The sequence below is a fragment of the Athene noctua genome, unplaced genomic scaffold (assembly GCF_965140245.1).
Source record: "Athene noctua unplaced genomic scaffold, bAthNoc1.hap1.1 HAP1_HAP1_scaffold_122, whole genome shotgun sequence".
In the NCBI taxonomy this organism is placed as follows: Eukaryota; Metazoa; Chordata; class Aves; order Strigiformes; family Strigidae; genus Athene; species Athene noctua.
Window position 1 is genome coordinate 322,501 of NW_027437600.1, and position 7,500 is coordinate 330,000.

Here is a 7,500-nt window from a genome sequence, read left to right on the forward strand (position 1 = left end):
GCGCTCACCCCCCCCCGCCGGCTGAGACGGCGCTGGAGGGAGGGGACACACGCGCGGGCGCCGGGGCGCCTCGCTCCACGCGGCTTCGGGCCGGCCGGGGCTGACCCGCCCCCGAGGCCGGCCCGGGCTGCGGATCGCGGGCGATCGCAGCCGGCAGGCACGCGCCCACCACCCAACGGAAGGGAAGGGGCGGGGGGGGAGACGACCGAGCGCTCGCTCTTCCCCCCCCCTCCCCACTGCCGCGGGAGCACCGGACGTGCTAGAGGAGACAGCGACCCGCCGAGGCGGGCGCGACCCCGCGGACCGAGGCCCCTGCCGGGGCGGCTCGCTCTGCAGCAGGCGGAAGGGCGGCACGGAGAGCCCTACACGGCGGCGGCGCCAGCGCCGGAGGGGGACGCCCCCCTGCCGCCCGCGGCACGCCTCCAGGCCCGCCCGGGCAGACGCGGCCCGGACACGCTTTTCTTCCCTCGCTTTGGCCCGGTTTCTTTCGCGGCTCGACCGCCCTCGCCGCCCAGCGCTGCTTGCGGCCGGCACCCACGGGCACCCGGACCGAGGTCGGCACCGGCGCCTCGGCGTGGTTTAGGACACCTGGTGGCTCGCGGGGCCACGCGGCTGTCACACAGCCTGGTTCGGTAAGGAAGGCCCAGGAAACCCCCCCCCGCGCCGAGCGGCAGCAGGACAGGGTGAGGTGACACGGGGGAGGCACGCGCCTCGCCGCCGTCGCCACGGCCCCCTTCTCGCTCGGGGGGGGGAAGAGACTAGGACGATACCTCGCTCACAGCGGGGAAGCGAATTGGAAAGGAGACCGCCCTGCCTGAACACCGGACGCCACCGCGGCTCCCTATTACGGGGAGTACAGCAGAGCCGGCCCGCCGGGGGCCCTTTCCGACGCGACCCCAAGTGCCTCATCGATCAGCGAAGGCCACAACGGCCACGGGTCCTGGGACAGCGACAGCCACCGCGCGCCTGCCCTCGGCCACCCGCAAGCGGGCGGGCGGACGACGCGGGGCTCTGCGTGCGAGCGAGCAGGGGCGACATCCGTGACAGGTGCTCCGGCGGCTTCAACACCGGCAGAGCCGGCTCGCCGCGAAGCCTGTCCGACGTGCCCGAGGCCAGCCTCAGTAGGCTACGCCTCCGTACCGGTACCAGTCGAGGGGGTGGGGGACCGGGTGCGCGGGATGTGCCCCGCCACCGCCGCCACCCACCCGCCACGCACAAGGATTCCCTTCAGCCGACTCGGCTGGACCGGGGTAAAGCCGCGACAGGCTCGACTCCGCCGGTCTTCCAGCGTTCAAGTGCCGGCGGCCGCCGCCGGCCACCGGCCTTTGCCCAACAAACGCAGGGAACAGGTTACCCCGGAGAGAAAAAGCCAGGTGTGGAACAGCTCAGGCGGGGGGCCGGGGGAAAGCCGCTGAAGGCTCAGGACACCCCGCCGGCCATCTGCATCCGGCTGCCGGACACCACCACCGGCCAAAAACAAAAAAACGTGCTGTACCCGCATCGCGGGCTCCGGCTTAGGGCCAGAGAGCAAAGGAACCGAGGCGCCGACCAACCTCGCTCACAGCACCGTGCAGACCTCCCCTTCACTGAGCCCGGCTGGTACAAACCAGGGACGCCAGGAGCAGACCGGACACCGCAGGCCGCCCCACGTATGGCATCTGCACCAGGAAAAAAAGAAAGCGGAAAAGAGGACCGAGGCGCCGCCGCCTCGCCTTACCATCATCCAGCTTCTCAGGGGACCAGAGTGGTGGGGGGGGGTAGCCGCTGAAGGCTCGAGACACCCCACCACGGCCATCTGCACCCGGCTGCCAGCCAACACCGGCGGCCAAAAACGTACCGTGCTGTGCCCATGTCACGGGCTCCGGCTTAGGGCCGAGAGAGCAAAGGACCCGAGGAGTCGACTAGCCTTCGCTCACAGCACCGTGCAGACCTCCCTTCACCGAGCCCGGCCGGTAGAAACCAGGGACGCCGAGAGCCGGCCGGACACCACAGGCCGCCCCGCACGTATGGCATACGATACCGGCAACGAAAGGAGTAAACCAAGAACCAGGGAGGCGCCGCCGCCTCTCGCCTTACCATCGTCGGGCTCTCGGGGGGCCGGGGGGGGGGGGCCACCCACCGGTGGCTCGAGACACACCCCCCCCGGGCCGTCTGCATCCAAGCTGCCGGCCACCGCGACCAGCCAAAACCGTGGCGTGCCCATGCCACGGGCTCCGGCTTAAGGCCGGCAAACAAAGGGAGCAGGTGCCGCCGCCGCCACCTCTCGTCCCATCCCCAAGGCCCCCTCAAGGAGCTGGGCAACAGCCCCCGACGGGCTGGAACCGTACGGAGCACCGCTGTGTCAACACACATACCGGCGCTCCCCCCCTCCGCCATCATCGGGCTCTCGGGGGACCGGGGGGGGGACGGGGGTAACCACCCACGGTAGTCTCACAGCTCGGCTCCCCCCCCCAGTATCCAGCGTTCAAGTGCCGCCAGCCGCCTCCGGCCACCGGTCTTCGGCCTCTCCCGTGCACCTCTGCCCGTCCTTTTCTCACCACTCGGCAGCGACCGCCCCAACGCCGCCCGGCTTCGTGCCGTTCGGCATCTCTCTGGGTGCTCTCGGTTCCGTGCACGCTCGCCTGACAGAGCACCGGCTTGAGAACCGTGCCCAATTCCCCGGGGGAAACCACCGTCTGCGGCCGCCCAGCATTCCACTTGGCCGGCTAAGCCGCGTGCCCTCGCTCGGTGGCGCTTGTCTGGAGCAGAGACGCCTCGTGCCCCTATATAAGGAGAATATGGGTCCGCGCCGGAAAGGGGCGCTTAAAGGCAGTGTCTGCCTGCCAGCGGGGGAGGCGCTGCAGAGACGCCGACTCTTACGATGACCTAACTGGAGGCAGCGCGAAACAGCGACCCCTTGGAGGAACTGCCGGAGCCAACAGGTCTGCCCGCGCTCTAAGTCCCGACGGAGCCGGGTAGACCTGGCAGCCCTTTCGACGGACGCTGAGCCGGCCGCCGGCAACGTGGAGCCGGGTACACCTAGCGGCCACCGCCGGTCGCCTCGGAGGTGGGTAGACCTGACGGCCGCCTCACGCCCCGGAGGCGGGTAGACCTGACGGCCGCCTCACGCCCCGGAGGCGGGTAGACCTGACGGCCGCCACACGCCGCGGAGGCGGGTAGACCTGACGGCCGCCACACGCCCCGGAGGCGGGTAGACCTGACGGCCGCCTCACGCCGCGGAAGCGGGTAGACCTGACGGCCGCCTCACGCCCCGGAGGCGGGTAGACCTGACGGCCGCCTCACGCCCCGGAGGCGGGTAGACCTGACGGCCGCCTCACGCCCCGGAGGCGGGTAGACCTGACGGCCGCCTCACGCCCCGGAGGCGGGTAGACCTGACGGCCGCCTCACGCCGCGGAAGCGGGTAGACCTGACGGCCGCCTCACGCCCCGGAGGCGGGTAGACCTGACGGCCGCCTCACGCCCCGGAAGCGGGTAGACCTGACGGCCGCCTCACGCCCCGGAGGCGGGTAGACCTGACGGCCGCCTCACGCCCCGGAGGCGGGTAGACCTGACGGCCGCCACACGCCCCGGAGGCGGGTAGACCTGACGGCCGCGTCGCGCCCCGGAGGCGGGTAGACCTGACGGCCGCCTCACGCCCCGGAGGCGGGTAGACCTGACGGCCGCCACACGCCCCGGAGGCGGGTAGACCTGACGGCCGCCTCACGCCCCGGAGGCGGGTAGACCTGACGGCCGCCTCACGCCCCGGAGGCGGGTAGACCTGACGGCCGCCTCACGCCGCGGAGGCGGGTAGACCTGACGGCCGCCTCACGCCCCGGAGGCGGGTAGACCTGACGGCCGCGTCGCGCCCCGGAGGCGGGTAGACCTGACGGCCGCCTCACGCCCCGGAGGCGGGTAGACCTGACGGCCGCGTCGCGCCCCGGAGGCGGGTAGACCTGACGGCCGCCTCACGCCCCGGAGGCGGGTAGACCTGACGGCCGCCTCACGCCCCGGAGGCGGGTAGACCTGACGGCCGCCACACGCCCCGGAGGCGGGTAGACCTGACGGCCGCCACACGCCGCGGAGGCGGGTAGACCTGACGGCCGCCTCACGCCGCGGAGGCGGGTAGACCTGACGGCCGCCTCACGCCCCGGAGGCGGGCAGACCTGTCGGCCGCTTCACGCCCCGGAGGCGGGTAGACCTGGCGGCCGCGTCGTGCGAGACATTTTTGTTTCGATAGATGCCAATGAAATCCGAAAAAAAATAAATGAAAAGGGAAATTTTTTTTCTTAACGCACCCCCGCACCCCCGCGCCCCGCCGCGCTCTTCATGTGCACGCAGCACCAGCCCCCCCACCCCCCCGCCCCGACCCGTTGGCTGCCATGCAGTCGCTGGCATCATTCGCTGCCCGCCCCCTCGGCCGCCAGTCAGCCCCTCTGCGCCGCGCCACTCCGCGCCGCACGGCGCCGCCCGCCACTCCCCCCCCCCGCTTCCCGCGGCTGCCAGGGGACCCGGCAGAAGCGGCGACGTTCCCCGCACCTCACCCCCAACGGAGACGCCCGTCTCGCTGGAGCGAGTTCGCATCGGGAACCGGGCGCTTTTCGCCGGGTCGGGGTCCCGGCGCTGCCGGGCGGTCCTCGGCTTCAGCTGTTGGTTTCGCAGCGTGGGTTTAGCTTTAGTCTCGGGGGAGGGGGGGTGTGGGGGGGGGTGCGTGTGTGTGTTTTTATTTTGTTTCTTTCCCCCCGCCTTTCGCTGTGCCGCAGAGGCGTGGGCACCGGGCGCCCTTCACCGGGTCCGGGTCCGGGTCCGGGTCCGGGTCCGGGTCCGGGTCCCGGCGTTGCCAGGCGCTCGCTGGCATTCGCGTTTAGGTTTTTTTCGACGGGGTTGGGGTGGGGGGGTGGGAAGGGGGCTCCCGGGCTTTATGTGTGGGAATGGGGGGTGTGTGCGCGTGTGTGTGTGTGTGTGTGTGTGTGTTGTTCGGATTGTTGTTTTGTTGTTTGTTCCCCCCCCCCCCCCCCCCCCCCCGCCGCGACACACACGCGCTCGGACACACACGCAGAGACACAGAGAGAGAGAGAGAGAGAGAGAGCGCGCGCGCGAGAGAGAGAGACACAGGCGCGCGCACACACACACACACACGCACACACAGACACAGACACACGCACGCGCACACACACAGACACCCCCAGCCCCCCACCCCCCCCAGCCCCCCGACCCCCACCGTCGCCCGCGCGCCCGAAGAGCCGTTGGTCCCCGCCCCACCGCTGCAACTCCGGAGCTGCAGGGCGGTGGGTGCGGCCGCCAACCGACCGCAGCCTCCTCGGCGCCGCGGAGCACTACGGCTGGGGGGTGGGGGATCGGGGGCGGTTTCTGTTACACCACCACCACCACCACCACCCGCCCTCGCTGCTCTCCCTCCCACCCCTTCGGCGTTCGTTTGGCTTTCAACCCGCGGCGGGAACGGAGCAGGCGGGCAGGAGGGCGGGCGGCCGAGCGACCGACTGAGGAAGGCGGGGAGCCGGGCCGCGGGCACGGCGCGGCAGGGACTCGGCAGCTGCGGGGGCTCAGCGTCCAAAACACGCGCCACCCATCATCGCCGCCGCCGGCGGGAGGCCCCTCCGGGCCCCCCGGCACGGAGGCGGCGGCGGCGACGCCGCTGGGTCCTAAGGTCTCCCGCCTTCCTTCCCTGGAGCGGCCAATGTGCTGCTGCTGGTGGAAAGCGGGCCGGAGGTAGGGGGCGGCCGGTCTCCTCGCGAACCCCGGGGGTGGCAGGGGGCGGCCGGTGTCACGGTGGACCTGGTGGCGGGAGGGGTGGGGGTTGGGGGGGGGTCGGCAGGGGGGTCGACAGAGCTCGTTGCGGCGGTGGGGGGGCGGGGGGGGGGGGGGGGTGGTGGGGGGGTGGTGTTGGTGGGGAGCGGTTTCTGTTGTTACACACACACCCCCGCCCCGTCGCTGCTCTCCCTCCCACCCCTTCGGCGTTCGTTTGGCTTTCAACCCGGGGCGGGAACGGAGCAGGCGGGCAGGAGGGCGGGCGGCCGAGCGACCGACTGAGGAAGGCGGGGAGCCGGGCCGCGGGCACGGCGCGGCAGGGACTCGGCAGCTGCGGGGGCTCAGCGTCCAAAACACGCGCCACCCATCATCGCCGCCGCCGGCGGGAGGCCCCTCCGGGCCCCCCGGCACGGAGGCGGCGGCGGCGACGCCGCTGGGTCCTAAGGTCTCCCGCCTTCCTTCCCTGGAGCGGCCAATGTGCTGCTGCTGGTGGAAAGCGGGCCGGAGGTAGGGGGCGGCCGGTCTCCTCGCGAACCCCGGGGGTGGCGGGGGCGGGGGGTGGGGGGGTGGGATGGGGCGGGGGGTGGCGGGGGGGGGTGGGTGGGCTGGGGGGTGGGGGGGGCGGCCGGTGTCACGGTGAACCTGGTGGCGGGAGGGTTGGGGGGGGGGGGGGGGGGGGCGGGCTCGTCGCGGGCCAAGCGGCGGTGTTGGGGGGGCGCCGCCGGTCTCACGGAGAAGCACGTGGCGGGTGGGGCGGCTTTGGCGGGATGGGGGGGCGGCCGTATACGCGTGCGCGCGCGGGCAGCCCCAGGCAGACGGCTTCGGGCCGGGCAGCTTGTGGGGGTGCGGGGCAGGCGGGCGCACGTGCGTGGGCAGAGCGTGAGCTCCTGAACCGTTTCTGAATCGATGCCCTAGCGCTGGTCAGGCTTCCGCTTGACCTCTCCGTTCGTGATTCTCGTCGCGTGTTTTCAGGTCCGCGTTCGATCCCGTCTCAGCCGAACTCTTCCCTGCCGGTTCCGACCCTCGCGTCCGTACGCTAGCCGGCAGCTGCGCTGGCCCCGTCGCCTCCCCAGTTGAAGGTGAGATCACGAGGGGCGCTGCATAAGCCAGGCCTCGCCTCGCCGCTGGCCTGCCTACCGGCTCGAAAGCTGCAGGAGACCCCCTCGCGTGAGAGCCCACCAGCCACGGCCCGGCCCAGGCCCATCACGTCCTAGTCCAGGCGTGACTTCGCCGCGAGAGGCTCAGGCCACGGCCTGCTCCCTGCCTTGGAGCTACGCGGGTGCCCGTGTCATCCCGAGCCGCCGCCTGCTTCAAGCCAGGGCCCGCTCGGGCACGGCGTGACGTCACAGGCAGCTCGGGAGCCCGGGCCCGGAAGCGCCCTGTTACCCCTCCTCGGCTACTTGTGACGTCACAAGGGGCAGGCGGCGGGGAGCGCGGGGGCTGCCGGGAGGGGGTGGCGGGAATGCCGGCCAGAGACCCGGCCGTGCTGGGACCCCACGCGGACGCAGACACCGGTCGATGCCAGCGGTCGCACGGCGGCCAGCGGGTCCGGGCAGGGCAGCGGCGTGAGCACCGCAGGGGGAGGCGGCTGTAGAAAAAAAAAAAACAACTAATTTTTCCTTTTCATCTCTCTTTTCCCGTTTCTGTGGTGGCTGCGATCGCAACCCAGAAAAGACGACGACGGCACGGGGCGGGAGGTTGCAGCTTCATGCCTTGTATTACAGGCGCTGCAATCTCGGACGAGCGGAGGGTAAAA